This window comes from Ascaphus truei, chromosome 7, assembly GCF_040206685.1.
Source record: "Ascaphus truei isolate aAscTru1 chromosome 7, aAscTru1.hap1, whole genome shotgun sequence".
Taxonomy (NCBI): Eukaryota; Metazoa; Chordata; class Amphibia; order Anura; family Ascaphidae; genus Ascaphus; species Ascaphus truei.
The window spans coordinates 26,058,160-26,079,021 of NC_134489.1; the positions used below are offsets into that span (position 1 = coordinate 26,058,160).

General features: G+C 45.2%; 2 non-coding genes and 4 pseudogenes across 2 annotated transcripts; all 6 read left to right on the top strand.

Moving 5' to 3' along the window:
* The first annotated feature begins 2,254 nt into the window (after positions 1-2,254).
* LOC142500159 (U2 spliceosomal RNA) lies at positions 2,255-2,429 on the top strand (annotated as a pseudogene).
* Positions 2,430-3,252: 823 nt separating this feature from the next.
* On the top strand, positions 3,253-3,443 carry LOC142500608 (U2 spliceosomal RNA). Its single transcript, XR_012803146.1, has one exon. It is a non-coding gene; the product is annotated as a U2 spliceosomal RNA (small nuclear RNA).
* A 3,283-nt stretch (positions 3,444-6,726) lies between these two features.
* On the top strand, positions 6,727-6,944 carry LOC142500058 (U2 spliceosomal RNA; annotated as a pseudogene).
* Positions 6,945-10,322: 3,378 nt separating this feature from the next.
* Positions 10,323-10,506, top strand: LOC142500843 (U2 spliceosomal RNA). Its single transcript, XR_012803311.1, has one exon. It is a non-coding gene; the product is annotated as a U2 spliceosomal RNA (small nuclear RNA).
* A 6,169-nt stretch (positions 10,507-16,675) lies between these two features.
* LOC142500068 (U2 spliceosomal RNA) lies at positions 16,676-16,850 on the top strand (annotated as a pseudogene).
* Positions 16,851-19,629: 2,779 nt separating this feature from the next.
* On the top strand, positions 19,630-19,802 carry LOC142500811 (U2 spliceosomal RNA; annotated as a pseudogene).
* Positions 19,803-20,862: the final 1,060 nt, after the last annotated feature.

Here is a 20,862-nt window from a genome sequence, read left to right on the forward strand (position 1 = left end):
CTCTGCCCTTCTCCCTAAAGCGTAGCGCCCCTGGCCGTCGGGCGGCGCTCAGGCGGGGGCCCATTTCTGGTTATCGCTTCTCGGCCTTTTGGCTCAGACCAAGTGTCTGGGCTGAGAGGTTGCTGAGACTGTACCCCCTTGGCCTTGAGTCATCGTTCCGGAAGGGACTTAAGACTCATGCTGCTATTAGGGGGGTGCGCCATCTCAGGCAGCGGGAGGTGATCAGGAGCGGACAAGGAGAGAGAGAGATGGTGAAGGGCCGGCGCCTTGGCCTTGGGGGATCGTCCTAACAGACTTAACCCCCTTGCTGCTATAAGGGTGCCGCTCCGGATCCAATGACGTGATTGGCGGATAAGGACGAGAAGAGAGAGATGGGGAAGGGCCGTCGCCTTGGCCTGGAGGGATCGTCCTGAAAAGACTTCACCCTCCTGCTGCGATTGGGGCGACGCACCGGAACCTGTGGAGACGAGGATAAAGATGGCGGATGGTGCAAATGCCAAGAACTGCATTCGTTTGCAGGTGGAGGAGACCAAGCGAGCCAGAGTGGACATACGATATATCGTGAAGGAGGTGGTGAGAAAGCTACTCGGTGTGGAAGATGGAGAAATTTATTGTCTGCAGGAGTTCCCAAAGCAGGGAGCCTTTGACCTGACTTTTGCGGAGGAGGATTTCTGCTGGTCGGCTTTCGAGAGATGCAAGGCGGTTACAAGTGACCTGAGGATGATGGGAATAGAAGTTTTGCCCAGATTTCTGCAAGAGGAGAGACCAGTAATTGTGCAGATGTACAATGTATATGCGAAGAAGGAGGACATTGGGTGTTTTTTGAGTCGATATTGTCTAATGGTCAGAGATGGTGGTGAATTGAAGAACTGTTTTGGAATGTTCAATGGGAAGAGACGTTTCTGGGTCCGGTTTAGACCAGACCCAAGGTGTGTAGGGGGAGTCATGCACCCCCCGGCGAACTTTTGCATTGGCAGAGATAGGGGTGTTCTGAGTTACCCCGGACAGCCTTATGGTTTGATATGCCGCAATTGTAGTAAGAAGGGACATGTTGCAGCTAAATGTACAGACCGGAAAAGATGTGATTTATGTGGAGAATACGGACATTTGGCGAGGAAATGCCCTGAGAGAGCCAAGTTGAAGATACTTAAGACTTTTGGGAGTTCATACGAACATTTGAGTGACTCTGAAATGTTGGTTGATTTGTGTGAACAGACAGATATGGGAGAAAAAGAGGAGGACAGTATGGGGGAGGAGGAGGGAAGTTTGAAACAGCAAGAAAGAGTTGTTAGGGAAGAGCAGAGTCAGCAAAATAGTGAGGAGGTGGAAGAATTGTTAGGTGAAAGTAAGAGTGAGTCTGAGGGTAGTGGACAGGATAGAGGCTATGTTAGTGGGGATGGAAAGGGAAATGAAGAGGGAAGCATGAAGGTGGATGGGTTAGGAAAGCCATATGTAGTGCCTGATTTGTCAAAGAATGTTCCTGGGAAAGGAGAGTGGGGGGACAAGCACTTAAATGTAAAAATTGAAGTTATCAGTGTGCAGGAGGTAGAGAGTGAGACTGAGGATGGGGAAAGGGAGTTTGAGAACTGTGGGCAGGATAGTGGGAAGGAGAGGGAGGTGGTTTTAGAGGAAGAGGGTGTTTTGGTGGAGGAGGAGGAGGAGGAAGAAGGGGGAGAGGAAGAAGAAGTGAGTATGTCTGAGGAGGAGGAGGCAAGGGAAAAGGAAGAGAAAAGGGAAAAGGTGGAGGGAATAGAGAGAGTATTCCAGTGGGGAGTAGAGAATGCAGAATCGTGGAGTTTTTTTTGTAATGACAAGCAATTAGAGAAAGCCATATTTCGTTTAAGGAGAAAATTAATTGTTGCTCATATGAAGGAATAAATGTATGAGGTGAATAGGTTTTAGATTAGGAGTTGTTTAGAGTGATTAAGAAAATGTTTTTTTGTGTAAAGTAAAAAGTGTTCTGAAAAGTAACAGAAGAGAATATTGAATGAAATGTCTTTGTTTTGTATATAGCATGTTTTCGGAGAAAAAATATGCACAGGAAACGAGGGAATAGAATGATATAAAGGAAAAATCCTGATATAAAAGGTGAATTAATGTATAAATATGTTTGGTTTTTGAAATAGAATAATGTTAGCAAAGTGTTGCAATAGAGTTTTGTTGAAATGAATAATGTGGTTGTTTTTTTGTAAAGCATATTATTTGTTGAAAAGTTTTCTTTATCTGATGTATTGTAAAACATGAGAAAGTAAATAAACAATTTAAAAACAAAAAAATCTGTTCTTATCAGTTTAATATCTGATACGTCCCCTATCTGGGGACCATATATTAAATGGATTTTTAGAACAGGGAGATGGAAGAAGAGCTTGCTCTGTCCACTCCACGCATTGACCTGGTATTGCAGTACCTCCAGGACCGGTGCACTTCCCTTTGGGGATATTTGGCTTGTATCAAAAAATAGAAACAAATGACTGTCTGACAGAAAAAAAACAAACATGCATTTTTGGCTCTTTCTTTTGCAAAGAAAGAAGAAGATGAAATGACGACAAAATAAAGCCTCCTTCTTTTTGCTGTGTCTTGTTTGCTCTTTTGCGTGGCTTCTTACTTTCTTTTCTTTTCAGCTCCTCCTCGCATGGAGCAGGAGTGCCGCCTGCTGCCTAGCCTAATTCAGTCCGAACGAGCAGATGCCTAAGAAACTCCTGTTGAAGCTGTATCCAAATAGCCTGCATAGCAAACACTGCAGCAGCAAGCAGCAAGCAGCAAGCAGCAAATGCCTTGACTTGCTGGCTTCTTGTCACAATGGCTGGCTGGCTGAAATGACCTGAACTGAAAAGCCCAGCCACTGGCTGCTTGCATGCTTGCTGCCTGAGTTTCATGGCAGCCCGGACGAGTCGGCTAGCAGAGAAAAAGTGGGCGGTTCCTATGCAAATAAGCAGACGAAGCCTGGTGCCGGAAAAAGAACTGGAAGCATGTGCCTTTTTGGCTGTTTGCTGGCCATGCGGGCCCCCCAGCAGTGTGTGCGGCTGCTTTTCTTTACTCCATAGAAAGTCTTTGGCTTTTGCATCCGTCGTCGTCGTCGCCGCCGCTGCTGCATAGACTCCCCGGGGCTGTGTCGGGAGGAGCGGAGGGACTGGAGGCAGGCCTGCTGGGGGAGGAGGCGAGCGGGCAGCCAGCGGCTCCCTCTGCCCTTCTCCCTAAAGCGTAGCGCCCCTGGCCGTCGGGCGGCGCTCAGGCGGGGGCCCATTTCTGGTTATCGCTTCTCGGCCTTTTGGCTAAGATCAAGTGTAGTATCTGTTCTTATCAGTTTAATATCTGATACGTCCCCTATCTGGGGACCATATATTAAATGGATTTTTAGAACAGGGAGATGGAAGAAGAGCTTGCTCTGTCCACTCCACGCATTGACCTGGTATTGCAGTACCTCCAGGACCGGTGCACTTCCCTTTGGGGATATTTGGCTTGTATCAAAAAATAGAAACAAATGACTGTCTGACAGAAAAAAAACAAACATGCATTTTTGGCTCTTTCTTTTGCAAAGAAAGAAGAAGATGAAATGACGACAAAATAAAGCCTCCTTCTTTTTGCTGTGTCTTGTTTGCTCTTTTGCGTGGCTTCTTACTTTCTTTTCTTTTCAGCTCCTCCTCGCATGGAGCAGGAGTGCCGCCTGCTGCCTAGCCTAATTCAGTCCGAACGAGCAGATGCCTAAGAAACTCCTGTTGAAGCTGTATCCAAATAGCCTGCATAGCAAACACTGCAGCAGCAAGCAGCAAGCAGCAAGCAGCAAATGCCTTGACTTGCTGGCTTCTTGTCACAATGGCTGGCTGGCTGAAATGACCTGAACTGAAAAGCCCAGCCACTGGCTGCTTGCATGCTTGCTGCCTGAGTTTCATGGCAGCCCGGACGAGTCGGCTAGCAGAGAAAAAGTGGGCGGTTCCTATGCAAATAAGCAGACGAAGCCTGGTGCCGGAAAAAGAACTGGAAGCATGTGCCTTTTTGGCTGTTTGCTGGCCATGCGGGCCCCCCAGCAGTGTGTGCGGCTGCTTTTCTTTACTCCATAGAAAGTCTTTGGCTTTTGCATCCGTCGTCGTCGTCGCCGCCGCTGCTGCATAGACTCCCCGGGGCTGTGTCGGGAGGAGCGGAGGGACTGGAGGCAGGCCTGCTGGGGGAGGAGGCGAGCGGGCAGCCAGCGGCTCCCTCTGCCCTTCTCCCTAAAGCGTAGCGCCCCTGGCCGTCGGGCGGCGCTCAGGCGGGGGCCCATTTCTGGTTATCGCTTCTCGGCCTTTTGGCTCAGATCATTGTGTCTGGGTCAGGAGGCCCAACGGGAAGGCGACGGTCCGGCACCTCGGCCTTGCAGCATCGCTCGAAAGAGCTAAAGCTGCATGCTGCTATAGGGGTGCCGCACCAGAGCTGACCAAAGAAGGACGATGGCAGCATGGATGGCTGTAAGGAATACGATCCGGCTCCTAGTCGAGGAGGCCGAGCGAGACCGAATTCGCCTGAAGTACATCGTGGAGATGGTGTTGACGGATTTATGGAAGATGGACATCAGAGACGTGTACTGCCTACAGGATTTCCCGAACCAAGGGATTTTTGATGTGACGTTCAGATCAGAAGCCGATTGCTGGAACGCGTATGAAAGGAGCAGAGAGAAGGAAAAAGATTCAGCAATGGTGGGGATCAAGGTTATCCCTTGTTTCACGCTGGGAGAGAAGCCAGTCACGGTCCATATGTTCAATCCCTTTGTGCAGAAGGAGGACATAGCGGATTTTTTGAAAAGATACTGCACGATGGTTAAAGGGGGTGAGGAAGTGAAGAATTTCTACGGAACTTTTAATGGCAAAAGACGTTTCCTGGTTCGCTTTAAAGAGGATACGGGACGTATAGGGGGAGTGATGCACCCCCCAGCCAGTTTCAGCATTGGTGGCAACAGGGGTTTTTTGAACTATCCTGGACAACCCCTGTTTTGCAGGAAGTGCCATTTGTTTGGGCATACCAAAGAAAGGTGTGAGAAGAAAGAAATGGTGTGCCGGAATTGTGGGGAGGAGGGGCATGGCGCCGCCACGTGTACGGTGCCTAAGAAATGTGATATTTGTGGTGTGAGGGGGCATTTGGCTCGGCAATGTCCGAAAAGAACTTATGCCCATATGGCAAGAGTCAGCAGAGAAGAGGAGGCTCAAGAGACTGTAAAAGACTTTGGTAAAGACTCTGTGGCTCAAAGTTTTGGTGGGGAAAAGAAGGAAGGGGGAGACTTTGATCAGGCTGTGGATAAGGGTGGGAAAGCAGGGTCTGTGAGTATGCCTGCCCCAAACGGGGGGGAAAGTATGGAACTTCATGATGCACAGGGGGGGGAGGGGAAGCCTTGTGAAGAACAGGAGGAGGGAATGGAGGTGACAGTGGAGGAAAAGAAGCCCCAAAAACGTAAACAGGAAGCAGACAGCATGGAAGGGAAGGAGAGTCAAGGGGGAGAGAAGAGGGAGGGGCCTAGAGAGAAAGTAGAGAGGGTTGTGAAGATAGGGAGGGAGCAGATAGGAGAAGTACCAAGTAGGAGTGCTTTAGATGAAAAAATAGAAGAGTTCCAGAGGGCAGTAGGAGAGGTAGATTTCTGGGTAGGAGTTTTTAGGAAGCAACATAGAGGAAGTACAGATATGCAAATTATTAAGAGATTAGACGAAGTAATGCATCAAAGGAAAAACATCACAAAAGAGGAATATGAGGAAATGAAAAAAGAGAATATACTTTTGGTGGAGGTGAAAGAGGGCAGAGCAGTCCTTAAGGAAAGAGAGGAGGAAAGGGAGTTTTTCGGAGATCTGGAGGATGTTAGCGAGGAGGAGGAAGTACAAGATAAAGTGGTGGAAGAGACCCCGGAAAGTATTATGTCAAGGGAAAAAGAGCACAGTGATTTTGAGGGGTATTCTAGAGTTCTAGAAACTAAAACATTGGAAGCAGCTAGGAGTAGTGGGAGTGATTGGGGGTCGGTCTCCTCGTCAGAAAGTGAAAGAGGAGGGGGGCAGAAAGAGGAAAAGAGACACCCAAGCAAGGAGATAGAAAGGGGGAAGATAACAGAGATGCCAACACGGAAGGTGGGAGGAACAAGTAGAAGTGAAAGTGAGGGAGGAATTCTATCGGTGGGAGAAAGCGGGGGAGAGGAAGGGAGAAGGGAGGAAGGAAGCACCTGTAAGATAAAAGCAATAGAGACTGGGGAAACCTCAAAAAACAAGGTGGTTTTGGGGAAGGTAGCCCCAGACAGGTCCAGAAAAGCAACGGATGGTAGTCCACATAGAAAGGAAGGGAAAAAAACTGAGGAGAAGAAAGTTGAATTAACCCCAAAGCAAAAAAAAGAATTTAATGATAATGTTAATGCGTATCATGATCGTATGTTTTTAGCAGCGGGAAGAACGGAACCTGAGAGTGAGAATTCGAAAAGGATAACTAGGGATCTGTTAGAGAGACTAGGGCCAAAACCATGGGTCCTTTATCCAGAATAAAGAGTGTTTTGGTTCATGAAGAAACTAAGGTTTAGTGGAATTGAATCTTGAACAGAAAGGATGTGTTTAAAGTAAAATTAAATTATGTGGTGTTATGTATAAAGGGGAAGTTTCTTCCTTTACAGATTTTCTTTTGATGGATTAATATTTGTTTATTTTTATTTTTTGAAAGGACCTTATGTAATGATTGTAAATATGTGGTGTTAGGTTTACGCTTGTAAATTTAGGTTGATTGAAAAGTATTTTTATTTTATTATTTGCTGATTGTAAATATGTGAAATGTGAATAAACATTTAAAAACAAAAATCTGTTCTTATCAGTTTAATATCTGATACGTCCCCTATCTGGGGACCATATATTAAATGGATTTTTAGAACAGGGAGATGGAAGAAGAGCTTGCTCTGTCCACTCCACGCATTGACCTGGTATTGCAGTACCTCCAGGACCGGTGCACTTCCCTTTGGGGATATTTGGCTTGTATCAAAAAATAGAAACAAATGACTGTCTGACAGAAAAAAAACAAACATGCATTTTTGGCTCTTTCTTTTGCAAAGAAAGAAGAAGATGAAATGACGACAAAATAAAGCCTCCTTCTTTTTGCTGTGTCTTGTTTGCTCTTTTGCGTGGCTTCTTACTTTCTTTTCTTTTCAGCTCCTCCTCGCATGGAGCAGGAGTGCCGCCTGCTGCCTAGCCTAATTCAGTCCGAACGAGCAGATGCCTAAGAAACTCCTGTTGAAGCTGTATCCAAATAGCCTGCATAGCAAACACTGCAGCAGCAAGCAGCAAGCAGCAAGCAGCAAATGCCTTGACTTGCTGGCTTCTTGTCACAATGGCTGGCTGGCTGAAATGACCTGAACTGAAAAGCCCAGCCACTGGCTGCTTGCATGCTTGCTGCCTGAGTTTCATGGCAGCCCGGACGAGTCGGCTAGCAGAGAAAAAGTGGGCGGTTCCTATGCAAATAAGCAGACGAAGCCTGGTGCCGGAAAAAGAACTGGAAGCATGTGCCTTTTTGGCTGTTTGCTGGCCATGCGGGCCCCCCAGCAGTGTGTGCGGCTGCTTTTCTTTACTCCATAGAAAGTCTTTGGCTTTTGCATCCGTCGTCGTCGTCGCCGCCGCTGCTGCATAGACTCCCCGGGGCTGTGTCGGGAGGAGCGGAGGGACTGGAGGCAGGCCTGCTGGGGGAGGAGGCGAGCGGGCAGCCAGCGGCTCCCTCTGCCCTTCTCCCTAAAGCGTAGCGCCCCTGGCCGTCGGGCGGCGCTCAGGCGGGGGCCCATTTCTGGTTATCGCTTCTCGGCCTTTTGGCTAAGATCCAGTGTAGTGTCTGAGTTATTGGACACTATAACAGAAGCGTTGACTGTGAAAACAGTTACTGGGATGCTTTTCTGAGCAAATTTGTACAAAAGCTGTGAGAATCAGCAGTACTTTCGTTTTGTGCTCATTTGCATAAGGATGTAGTACAGGTTTCAACCAATAGAGGTCACACTAAGTGTAGTGTGATACCATGGTTAACCAATAGATGGCGCAGTAACTGGAGAGTGTGATACCACTGTCAACCAATAGATGGCGCAGTAACTGGTGTGTGTGATATCACTGTCAACCAATAGAGGTCTCACTACGTGTAGTGAGATATCCAATGTGTCTGCGTGGGTCTGAACCCAAACAATAGATTCGCCAGGAAAATGGCAGAAGGTGATCGCCTGAGGAATACAATTCGTTTGCAAGTGGAAGAGGGACGCAGAGAAGAAATTGGATTGCAGTATGTTGTGCAAGAGATTTTAATGAAGGTGGTGGAAATGGATTTTGTCAAAACATTGTTTTGCCTGCAAGACTTTCCAAGGATTGGAGTATTTGATCTGACATTTACCAAGCAAGAGGATTGCCTGAACTATTATGAGAGATTTAAAGCAAAGTTGGATGATAACCTGATGCGAGGGATTCAAGTGATCCCAAGCTTTTCAATGGAAGAAAAACCACTGACTATTCATATGTATAATCCATATGCACGCACAGAAGATCTGCACTTATTTTTGTTGAGGTATTGCAGTGTGGCAAAAGGAGGCCAACAATTGACAAATCAATATGGCATATACAACGGCAAAAGGCGCTTCTGGGTACGTTTCAGAGAAGATGCATCCGCAGTGGGAGGAGTTATGAGTCCGCCGGCGAATTTTACCATTGGAGGAAATAGGGGGTTCCTGTACTACCCTGGACAACCTACCTTTTGCAGAAATTGCCTACAATATGGGCATGTCAGAGAGACTTGTGACAAATCTGGAATGACCTGCAGGAACTGTGGGAAAAATGGACATTCGGCATTTAATTGTGAGTCACCCCGCCTGTGTGATTTGTGTGGGTCACCGGGACATTTGTCTCGCATGTGCACGAACAGAACGTATGCTCAAGCGGCAGGTGGATGGGAGAGAGAGGAGCAACCTCCACCACCAAAGGAGAGGACCGTGGTGCCGGAGACACAGGAGGAGAAAGAGTCGACAATACAGAGGGAGGACAGTGCGTTTACAGGAACAGAGGTGCCAGAAGCGAGCACAGGCACGCGCAGTGTCATCGAGTTGGAGGAGACAAGCCAATCGGAGGAGGATGTTTCTGCGACGATTACGGAGATATACGAGGAAGGGATGAAGGAACAGAAGGAAGAGGAGGATCGTTTCCTAAACAGCTTGGCGCAGAACCCAATTAAAGGGAAAGAGGAGGACGTAAAAGACCAAACTCAGGAGGAAGCAGACGGTTCTGAGATGGAGGCTGTGGAGGCCTCAGAAGGGTTAGAGGAAGGGGGAATACCCCAACATAAAGACTTTGAACTGGAATCTAAACAGAGTGATCAAGCAGAGTGGGTAGTAGTAGGCGGAGGTAAACACTTAGTACAAAGGGAGTTAGAAGAGATGGATACAACAGAGAAAAGGAATGCGGTAAAGCGTAGGATGCAGCAAGAAGTAGAAGAGGGAAAATCAGGTGAGAAAGCGCAGTCGTTGGTGGGGAAGTCAAAGTTTTGGGTACTAGCGCAGGAAGGAGAAGGGGAGAGCGAGGGGGAAGAGCAGGACAATACTAAAGAAGAGGAGGATAGCCAGGAAGGCGAGAGTTTGAGGGAGGGGAGCAGAGAAGAAAAACTGATCAAAAGATGGGGAGGTAAATATAAAAGAGCACGAGACAAATTTGACAGAACAACGAAAGGGTTGTTGGAAGCGGATTCAGAAAAACGGAGGAAAAAGCTAGAGCATGTAGTACATGGAGTGGGAAAAGAGATAGAAGAGATGGAAAGAGTGTTGGAGAAAGAAACCGAAAATGAGAGGGTAAAGGAGAAGGAGGGAGGTAAGGAGGAAGATAGCTCAGCCACAATGAAAAGGCTAGTATCCAAATTTTCTTTTGAAGTGAGTCCAGCATTAGAGGGGAAAGTAGGAGAGCTGAGAGATAAGGTGGGAGACAAGGACATGGATATTTGGCACCACGTGTTTGCAGGTCTTAGGGATGAGACAGTTGCGATAAAGTATATAACTACCTTGATTCAGTTTAGGGAAATGCAGCCGATCGCGTATGCGGAAAATACTAGAGATATGTATAAGGAATATTGTTGTGGTATAAAATAAACTGTATGTATTGATGTAAAAGAATAGGACTTTCTAGAGGCGTTTTAAGAAGGAAGGCCAGGTGAATTGATAATGTTTCAAAGAAGAAAAATTGTTTTATGTAGCAAGTAATGTTGTAAACTTGGAATTTTATATGCAAAAGTTGTTTTGAAATGTTGGGGGTGTTTGTAAAGTTGGGGTGGTTTTTTATTTTTCGAAAAGTGAACTTTGTGGAAATAACGTGTGAGAAACTAATAAAATATTTTATTACAAAAAAAAAAAAAAAAAAATCTGTTCTTATCAGTTTAATATCTGATACGTCCCCTATCTGGGGACCATATATTAAATGGATTTTTAGAACAGGGAGATGGAAGAAGAGCTTGCTCTGTCCACTCCACGCATTGACCTGGTATTGCAGTACCTCCAGGACCGGTGCACTTCCCTTTGGGGATATTTGGCTTGTATCAAAAAATAGAAACAAATGACTGTCTGACAGAAAAAAAACAAACATGCATTTTTGGCTCTTTCTTTTGCAAAGAAAGAAGAAGATGAAATGACGACAAAATAAAGCCTCCTTCTTTTTGCTGTGTCTTGTTTGCTCTTTTGCGTGGCTTCTTACTTTCTTTTCTTTTCAGCTCCTCCTCGCATGGAGCAGGAGTGCCGCCTGCTGCCTAGCCTAATTCAGTCCGAACGAGCAGATGCCTAAGAAACTCCTGTTGAAGCTGTATCCAAATAGCCTGCATAGCAAACACTGCAGCAGCAAGCAGCAAGCAGCAAGCAGCAAATGCCTTGACTTGCTGGCTTCTTGTCACAATGGCTGGCTGGCTGAAATGACCTGAACTGAAAAGCCCAGCCACTGGCTGCTTGCATGCTTGCTGCCTGAGTTTCATGGCAGCCCGGACGAGTCGGCTAGCAGAGAAAAAGTGGGCGGTTCCTATGCAAATAAGCAGACGAAGCCTGGTGCCGGAAAAAGAACTGGAAGCATGTGCCTTTTTGGCTGTTTGCTGGCCATGCGGGCCCCCCAGCAGTGTGTGCGGCTGCTTTTCTTTACTCCATAGAAAGTCTTTGGCTTTTGCATCCGTCGTCGTCGTCGCCGCCGCTGCTGCATAGACTCCCCGGGGCTGTGTCGGGAGGAGCGGAGGGACTGGAGGCAGGCCTGCTGGGGGAGGAGGCGAGCGGGCAGCCAGCGGCTCCCTCTGCCCTTCTCCCTAAAGCGTAGCGCCCCTGGCCGTCGGGCGGCGCTCAGGCGGGGGCCCATTTCTGGTTATCGCTTCTCGGCCTTTTGGCTCAGATCAAGTGTCTGGGTCAGGGGTCAGCGAGGAAGAGCGGTAGCCCTCTCGGCCTTGTGGCATCGGTTGGAAGACCTTAAGCCACATGTAGCTATAGGGGGGGTGAGCTTTTTTGAGCAGCGGGGAGCGATCGCCCCATAGCCTTGGGCTATCTTTGGTACGAGGAGGAGGCGTAGCGGACTGAAGATGGAAGAAGGTGCTTTTTCGTCGGCTTCGGCGCGACTATGGAATACAATACGCTTTATGGTGGAAGAGGAGCAGAGAGGTACGAAAGACCTGCGTTTTATTATAAAAGATATTTTCGAAGATCTGCTGGAACTCCCTTATAAGGAAGAGATATTATGTCTACAGGATTTTCCCCGAAAGGGAACTTACGATGTAACCTTCATGCGGGAGGAGAGATGCATGCATGCTTATCAGCAGTGTAAGGAAAAAAAGGAAGATCCCAGACTAAATGGGATAACTGTGTCACTCCTGTTTAAAAAAGAGGCGGAGAGAAAAAACATTGTAGTACATATGTACAACCCGCACGTTAAAGATGGAGAAATTGTGGCATTTCTGAGCCAATATTGTAAGGCGGTTAAATACATTAAAAAAGTATATAATGAACATGAACTTTGGAATGGAAAAAGGGTTTTTTCAGGGATGTTGATCCCGGAGGATGGATCATTTGGCGACTTAAAGCACCCCCCTGCGGTATTTGCAATCGGAAGAAATAAAGGGTTCCTATTCTATTCTGGGATGCCGGATTTTTGTAGGAATTGCAATAAGCATGGACATGACCAGAACAATTGCGGAAATAAAAAAACCTGCAGGAATTGTGGAAAAGAAGATCATGAAACCAAAGACTGCAGAGAGAAAACTTGTAACTTCTGTGGAAGTAAAGACCATCTGTACAGAGAATGCAACAAAAGGTCGTATGCAAATATGGCCAGGAAGATGGTGCCGGCCCAGCAGGAGAGATTCAATGAAAAGAATATGAGGCCGGTAACCGAGGTGATTGTAGAGTTGGAGGAAAAAAGGATACAGAAAGAAAAAGAGACGGAGGAAAAGAGGAAAAGAGAAGAGGCAGCAGAACCCGAGGAGTTGGGAGTGAAAAGGAGCTCCAAGTCGGAAGGAGAGAGATCGGATACGGGGCAGGGTACGGAGACAGAGTGGTCAGAAGTGGAAAATAGGAGGAGAGGCACAGCTTCAAAACCACAACGGGCAAAAGAGTGCAAAAGGATGAAGAGAGAGGAAAGGGTGCCAGAAAGTACAACACATCAAATAGAAGAGCATGGGGTGTCCACTTCAAATAAGTTTCAGCCCTTAATCGGACTAACAGAGCAAGGAGAAGAAGTAATCATTGATGGTGAGCCAGTGTCATATAGGTCGCAAAGTGAGATAATGTTGGGGTCCTTGTCAGAAGACTCAGAGCAGGAGGAGAGAACATTACCTGTCTCTGTGGCTTTAGAGACTCAGCCGGTTTCAGAAGCAGATGAAATGGACACGGCTGCTGGGCCAGATAAGTAAAAACTATCCTTTTTTTTGAAAGATGGCAGGTTACAAAGTAAAGACTGGAAATAAAGGTAACCTGGCCATGGGAATTAAAATTGTGTCATTGAATGTAAGGAGTATTAAGAGCTGCTATAGGAGGGCAGCTCTATGTGATTATTTAAAGACATTAGATGCGGATATACTATTCTTACAAGAATGTGGGATACCGGCAGAAGGTGATTATGTAAAATATGAGAATAGCTGGAAAGAGGGGCCATCTAACTGGTCAGGGAGTAATCAAAATAAAGCAGCAGGAGTAGCTATTTTATTTAGAGGGAATGAAGTGGAGATTAGAAGTGTGGAGGAAGTGATTGCAGGACGATTGCTGGTTGTGAATGTCTGTATGAATGGTGTGAATATGAAATGTATAAATGTGTATGCGTCACCAGATAAGAATGAAAGGTATGAATTATTGGAAGTGATGGAGATGTATGTTCTGGGAATTGAGCCAGTGATAGTGGCTGGTGATTTTAACTGTGATATGACAGAGAAGCATCAAGCAGGAAATAAGAGGGATAAAACGATAAATAAACTGAAGAATTGTATGATGGATATGGAGATGAAAGATGCTTGGATAGAAAGTGGGGAAACTGGGGAAGACTATACGTGGAGGAATAAAAAAGGGGAATCAAGATTAGATTACATTTTTGTGAATAAAAGTGTGGAGATAGAAGGGGCTTCCTTGGAATCAAACATATTTTCAGATCATAGAACCCTGAGATGTGACTGTGCAATAACAACTGAGAGGAAGATAAAGAAGGGGTCATGGAAATTGAACGTGGCATTATTGGAGGATAGGAATATACAGAACTTGTTCAAAGATTGTTATAGTAAGTGGAAAAAAATAGGAAATTATAATAAAAATATATTATTATGGTGGGAAGAGGTAAAGATTAAAATTAAAGAATTTTTTAGAAAACAAGGGTATGAGAAAGCAAAAAGAGAAAGAGAATTTTATAAAGAATTGCAACAAAAAGAACAGATGTTGTATAAATTAAGATCAATTGGAATAGAAGTGGATAAGGAATTTGAAATTTTAAGAAGAGAGACGAAGAAAATAATAAAGGAAAGGGGAAGGAGGATAATATATAGGGCTCACGTTGAGAACATGGAAGAAGATGAAAAATGTTCTCGCTTCTTTTTTAAAAAAATAGTGGGAAAAAGAGAGGTGATGGAAAAATTGGAGGGGAAAGATAAAATAGAGGGAATGTTAGGGGAGGCTCAGGAATTTTATAGTGAGCTGTTCAAAAAAAAGAGAATAGATAAAGATCTGGAAGAATTCTTTTTAGAGAATTTGGAAGAACAATTGCAGGGAAAGGATAAAGAAGATCTATCAAGGGAAATAAGTCAAAAAGAAATTTATGGAATAATTAAAAGTTTGGCGACCGGGAAAACCCCAGGGAATGATGGGATAGGGATAGAGTTTTATGTGACTTTTTGGGAGGTGCTAAAAGGAGACTTCCAGAGAATCATACAAGAGTGTGTGATAGCAACAGAACTGCCTTTTTCATGGAGAAAGGGGGTAATAAAATTGATATATAAGAAAGGAGAAAAGGATAAAATTAAAAATTGGCGGCCGATTACACTGTTAAATACGGATTATAAAATCTTAGCAAAAATCATAGCAAATAGGCTAAAAAAAGTAATTGGGTCGGTTATAAGCACAGAACAGGTATGTGGAATACCGGGAAGAAGCATTACAGACAATCTTAGCATCATTCGTGATGCGGTATGGTATACTATTGATAGGGGGCAGGGCGCAGCCATGGTATCAATAGATTTTGAGAAAGCATATGATAGGGTGAATCACCAGTTTTTATTTAAAGTTTTGGAGAGACTGGGGATACCAGGAGAGGTGAGAAGGTGGATAAAAATTTTATATAAAGGAAGTGTAAGTGAAGTGATAATTAATGGCTATAATACAAGATTAGTGAAGATTGAGTCAGGAGTGAAACAGGGGTGTCCCTTGTCACCGTTATTATTTATATGTGCTATAGAGCCTTTATTACGAGGGATAAAAAAAGACAAGGTAATAAGAGGAATTCCTGTGCCAGGGGCAAATGGAGCGCAGATAAAAATGGTGGGGTACATGGATGACATAACGTTGTTATGTGAAAACCCAGTATCAATAAATAGGGGAATAAGAATTATTAAGTGGTTTTGTGAAGCTTCTGGCTTTAAAATTAATGTGGAGAAATCAGAGGGTATGGTAATAGGTAGGTGGAAGTACCAATTAAAGGCAGAGATTCCTTTACAGAAGGAAAAATTAAAAATCTTAGGAGTCTGGTTCTCAAATGATTTAAAGGGAGAAGAGAATTGGGAAGAGGTAAGAGAGAAGATAAAAAAGAAAATTTTGACATGGTCCTTAAGGAAATTAACACTGGAAGGGAAGATAATGGTGATAAAACAGGTTTTGTTGCCCATTTTATTGCATGTTGGAATGGTATATTTGCCGGAAGGGAATTCCTTAAAGAAAGTTGTAAGAGAGATCTTTTATTTTCTATGGGGGTCAAAAATGGAGAGGTTAAGGAGGGAAGAAATGATGAAACAAAAAAAGAATGGGGGGAAAGGTTTTCCTGATGTAAAGATGTATTTGGAGATTAAATTTTTCTCGTATTGTATAAAGAAGTCTCGTCTGAGTTGCATGACTGGATGTTTCCTTAGATATATTCTGGGTTTTTTGTTGAAAAGGTATAAATGGGTAGAAATAAATAATACTAAACCAATGTTAATAACACAGGCACCGGTGTTTGTACAAATAGAGAAAATAATAAGGAGATATGAGCTAAAAGAAATAGAAATAGGTTTCTTAATAGATCAAAAGAAATTAACAAGAATATTACAAGAAAAGGAGGTGATGACTGGAATTTATAATTTAAATGATATAGAATCAAGAAAAGTATGGGGAAATTTAAGTTATTATAAATTAATGAATAGTCAAAAAGATCTGGGGTGGGAGGCAGCACGGGACTGCCTCACGACTAGGGAATTTCAGCATAGAAGGGGATTAGTAGGAAGAGCTAAATGTCCGAGACAAAGATGTGGGGGAGATGAAACACCGTTACATGTTTTTTGGAATTGTGCGTTTTCTTTAAAAGTATGGAAACAAGCAGGACCATTATTTAAAAAAATAGGGGGTCTGAAGAGAGTAGACCACGAAGTGGTTCTGTATGGCAGGATGGCATGCAGCTCAGACAGACACCAAAAGCAAATATGGCTGATGGTTAGCTGTATAAAAGAAGCACTGTGGAAATGTAGAAATATAGCTTTGTCAAAAAGAGAAGAATTGACTGTTAATGATTGTATAAAAATAGCTTTGAGTTATATGTACAGGTATTATATAAGAAGTCAGGGAGAGATAGGAGAAGAAGAGGCAAGAAAAATATGGCAAGTAGAAAGGTGGAATACTATTGTTGTATAAGTGAAATGTAAATAGATAAAAAAGGATGGAATAGGGTAGAATGTAGGATAAATATAGGAATGGGAAATATGCTTTTACATTAAGGAAAAGAAGTAGTAGAATGGAAATTTGAGTAGTAGCACTAGGTGCGATGTACGGGTCCTTAATGTGGAGTACGGGAGAGAAGAGGTGGGCCTGTGCTCCACTCTGCAGCTCTTTAGCTGCGGAGTAAAAGCATAGGAGGTTATTCGTATTTATAGATATGAACAATTTTTATTACAAAGATGGAATGTTACAATGGATGTATGATGTAATTTTTTTGGTGTTTTTTTTTTGGTTTGTTGTTTTTCAAAAAGTAACATTGTAAAACTAAGAAGATGTAAATAAAAATCATTTAAAACAAAAAAAATCTGTTCTTATCAGTTTAATATCTGATACGTCCCCTATCTGGGGACCATATATTAAATGGATTTTTAGAACAGGGAGATGGAAGAAGAGCTTGCTCTGTCCACTCCACGCATTGACCTGGTATTGCAGTACCTCCAGGACCGGTGCACTTCCCTTTGGGGATATTTGGCTTGTATCAAAAAATAGAAACAAATGACTGTCTGACAGAAAAAAAACAAACATGCATTTTTGGCTCTTTCTTTTGCAAAGAAAGAAGAAGATGAAATGACGACAAAATAAAGCCTCCTTCTTTTTGCTGTGTCTTGTTTGCTCTTTTGCGTGGCTTCTTACTTTCTTTTCTTTTCAGCTCCTCCTCGCATGGAGCAGGAGTGCCGCCTGCTGCCTAGCCTAATTCAGTCCGAACGAGCAGATGCCTAAGAAACTCCTGTTGAAGCTGTATCCAAATAGCCTGCATAGCAAACACTGCAGCAGCAAGCAGCAAGCAGCAAGCAGCAAATGCCTTGACTTGCTGGCTTCTTGTCACAATGGCTGGCTGGCTGAAATGACCTGAACTGAAAAGCCCAGCCACTGGCTGCTTGCATGCTTGCTGCCTGAGTTTCATGGCAGCCCGGACGAGTCGGCTAGCAGAGAAAAAGTGGGCGGTTCCTATGCAAATAAGCAGACGAAGCCTGGTGCCGGAAAAAGAACTGGAAGCATGTGCCTTTTTGGCTGTTTGCTGGCCATGCGGGCCCCCCAGCAGTGTGTGCGGCTGCTTTTCTTTACTCCATAGAAAGTCTTTGGCTTTTGCATCCGTCGTCGTCGTCGCCGCCGCTGCTGCATAGACTCCCCGGGGCTGTGTCGGGAGGAGCGGAGGGACTGGAGGCAGGCCTGCTGGGGGAGGAGGCGAGCGGGCAGCCAGCGGCTCCCTCTGCCCTTCTCCCTAAAGCGTAGCGCCCCTGGCCGTCGGGCGGCGCTCAGGCGGGGGCCCATTTCTGGTTATCGCTTCTCGGCCTTTTGGCTCAGATCAAGTGTCTGGGTCAGGAGGTCCAACGGGAAGGCGACGGTCCGGCACCTCGGCCTTGCAGCATCGCTCGAAAGAGCTAAAGCTGCATGCTGCTATAGGGGTGCCGCACCAGAGCTGACCAAAGAAGGACGATGGCAGCATGGATGGCTGTAAAGAATACGATCCGGCTCCTAGTCGAGGAGGCCGTGCGAGACCGAGTTCGCCTGAAGTACATCGTGGAGATGGTGGTGACGGATTTATGGAAGATGGACATCAGAGACGTGTACTGCCTGCAGGATTTCCCGAACCAAGGGATCTTTGATGTGACGTTCAGATCAGAAGCCGACTGCTGGAACGCTTATGAAAGGAGCAGAGAGAAGGAAAAACATTCAGCAATGGTGGGGATCAAAGTGATTCCTTGTTTTACGCTGGGAGAGAGGCCAGTCACGGTCCATATGTTCAACCCCTTTGTGCAGAAGGAGGACATCGCGGATTTTCTGAAGAGATACTGCACGACGGTTAAAGGGGGTGAGGAAGTGAAGAATTTCTACGGAACTTTTAATGGCAAAAGACGTTTCCTGGTTCATTTTAAAGAGGATCCGGGACGTATAGGGGGAGTGATGCACCCCCCAGCCAGTTTCAGCATTGGTGGCAACAGGGGTTTTTTGAACTATCCTGGACAACCCCTGTTTTGCAGGAAGTGCCATTTATTTGGGCATACCAAAGAAAGGTGTGAGAAGAAAGAAATGGTGTGCCGGAATTGTGGGGAGGAGGGGCATGGCGCCGCCATGTGTACGGTGCCTAAGAAATGCGATATTTGTGGTGTGAGGGGGCATTTGGCTCGGCAATGTCCGAAAAGAACTTACGCCCATATGGCAAGAGCCAGCAGAGAAGAGGAGGCTCGAGAGACTGTAAAAGACTTTGGTGAAGGAGGGGGGGCGCCGGCAAAAACATGTGAAATTGTGCAAGAGTTTGAGCTAAGCGGTGAGGGGGAGACCCAGCATAAAAAGGAAGAGGTGATTGAGGTGGGAGAAACCCCAGAGTTTATGCAAACAGACCTACCTTCTCAAAGGCAGGGGGTACAGGGCTCAATGGAAAGGAAAGAATCAGAGAGGGTGGAGGGTGAGCAAAGTCAAAGCTTGGAAGGGAAAATTGAAGTGTATGAGGCTCTAGAAGTTGTTAGTCCAACGGAAAGCTCTCAAGAAGATTTGGGGGATAAGTTTTGTCCCCACTGGACAGAAGGGGAAGAGGGATACAGAGGTTTAGAGGCAATACAAGAAGCTGTGAGAGTTTTAGAGACGGGGAAAGGACAAGAGGTAAAGAGTACAATACAGGAGGAAGAGATGGAGGTCGGAGGTTCAGAAAAGAAAGCCTTAAAACGCAGGCAAAAGGAGAGTAAAAAGAAAGCAGAAATTGAGGCAGGTACGGAAGCAGGCCCCAGCAAAAGGGGAAGTATGGAACAGAAGGGTAGTGAGAGTGATAGTTCATCCTCACAAAAAAGTCAGGGAAGTGATCAAATGCAGGGGAAAGGGAAAGTACAGAGGAAAGTAAGCAGAACGAGTGGAGAAGAAGATACAGCTAGGGAAACAGCTGAAAGGGAAAGACTTTATTTGGAAAAGAAGAAAGCAAGAGAGAAAGAACAGGAGATAAACAACAGAGGAGAACTCCAAAGACTTTTACTAGTTTGGGATAATGCAAACGAGAATTCAAATTTAGAACTGATAGAGAAAAATATAAGTTCAGTTGAAGCAGGTTTGAAAATAAAACCAGGGTCCTCAATTAGTATTCGGAAAAAGAGAGATGTATAGAAATGTTTAAAATTTTGAATGGTATAGAACATAAAATGATGGAGTTTACGTTGATATGTTTTCTATTTTAGAAGAGATATATTCTAAAATGTTATATGTTTTGAAAAGTTTTAAATGTTGTAAAATAAATTATGCACAAATAAACAACTTTAAAACAAAAAAATCTGTTCTTATCAGTTTAATATCTGATACGTCCCCTATCTGGGGACCATATATTAAATGGATTTTTAGAACAGGGAGATGGAAGAAGAGCTTGCTCTGTCCACTCCACGCATTGACCTGGTATTGCAGTACCTCCAGGACCGGTGCACTTCCCTTTGGGGATATTTGGCTTGTATCAAAAAATAGAAACAAATGACTGTCTGACAGAAAAAAAACAAACATGCATTTTTGGCTCTTTCTTTTGCAAAGAAAGAAGAAGATGAAATGACGACAAAATAAAGCCTCCTTCTTTTTGCTGTGTCTTGTTTGCTCTTTTGCGTGGCTTCTTACTTTCTTTTCTTTTCAGCTCCTCCTCGCATGGAGCAGGAGTGCCGCCTGCTGCCTAGCCTAATTCAGTCCGAACGAGCAGATGCCTAAGAAACTCCTGTTGAAGCTGTATCCAAATAGCCTGCATAGCAAACACTGCAGCAGCAAGCAGCAAGCAGCAAGCAGCAAATGCCTTGACTTGCTGGCTTCTTGTCACAATGGCTGGCTGGCTGAAATGACCTGAACTGAAAAGCCCAGCCACTGGCTGCTTGCATGCTTGCTGCCTGAGTTTCATGGCAGCCCGGACGAGTCGGCTAGCAGAGAAAAAGTGGGCGGTTCCTATGCAAATAAGCAGACGAAGCCTGGTGCCGGAAAAAGAACTGGAAGCATGTGCCTTTTTGGCTGTTTGCTGGCCATGCGGGCCCCCCAGCAGTGTGTGCGGCTGCTTTTCTTTACTCCATAGAAAGTCTTTGGCTTTTGCATCCGTCGTCGTCGTCGCCGCCGCTGCTGCATAGACTCCCCGGGGCTGTGTCGGGAGGAGCGGAGGGACTGGAGGCAGGCCTGCTGGGGGAGGAGGCGAGCGGGCAGCCAGCGGCTCCCTCTGCCCTTCTCCCTAAAGCGTAGCGCCCCTGGCCGTCGGGCGGCGCTCAGGCGGGGGCCCATTTCTGGTTATCGCTTCTCGGCCTTTTGGCTAAGATCAAGCGAGATGAGTGCTCCTCTCGACTTGCACAGCTATGACCAAATGCAGTACTATCCTACATGGGCTCCAGTAGGAAAGGTCTGTGGCAAGCATTTGGCCCTCTAGCTAGTTGAGAGGTGGTGTCCAGGCCCAGGACCACAGAACCCCTGTGCCTTCGGGCTAAGGGGGGATGGCATTCGAACAACCAGCCCTTCGGGGCTGGGGTGCA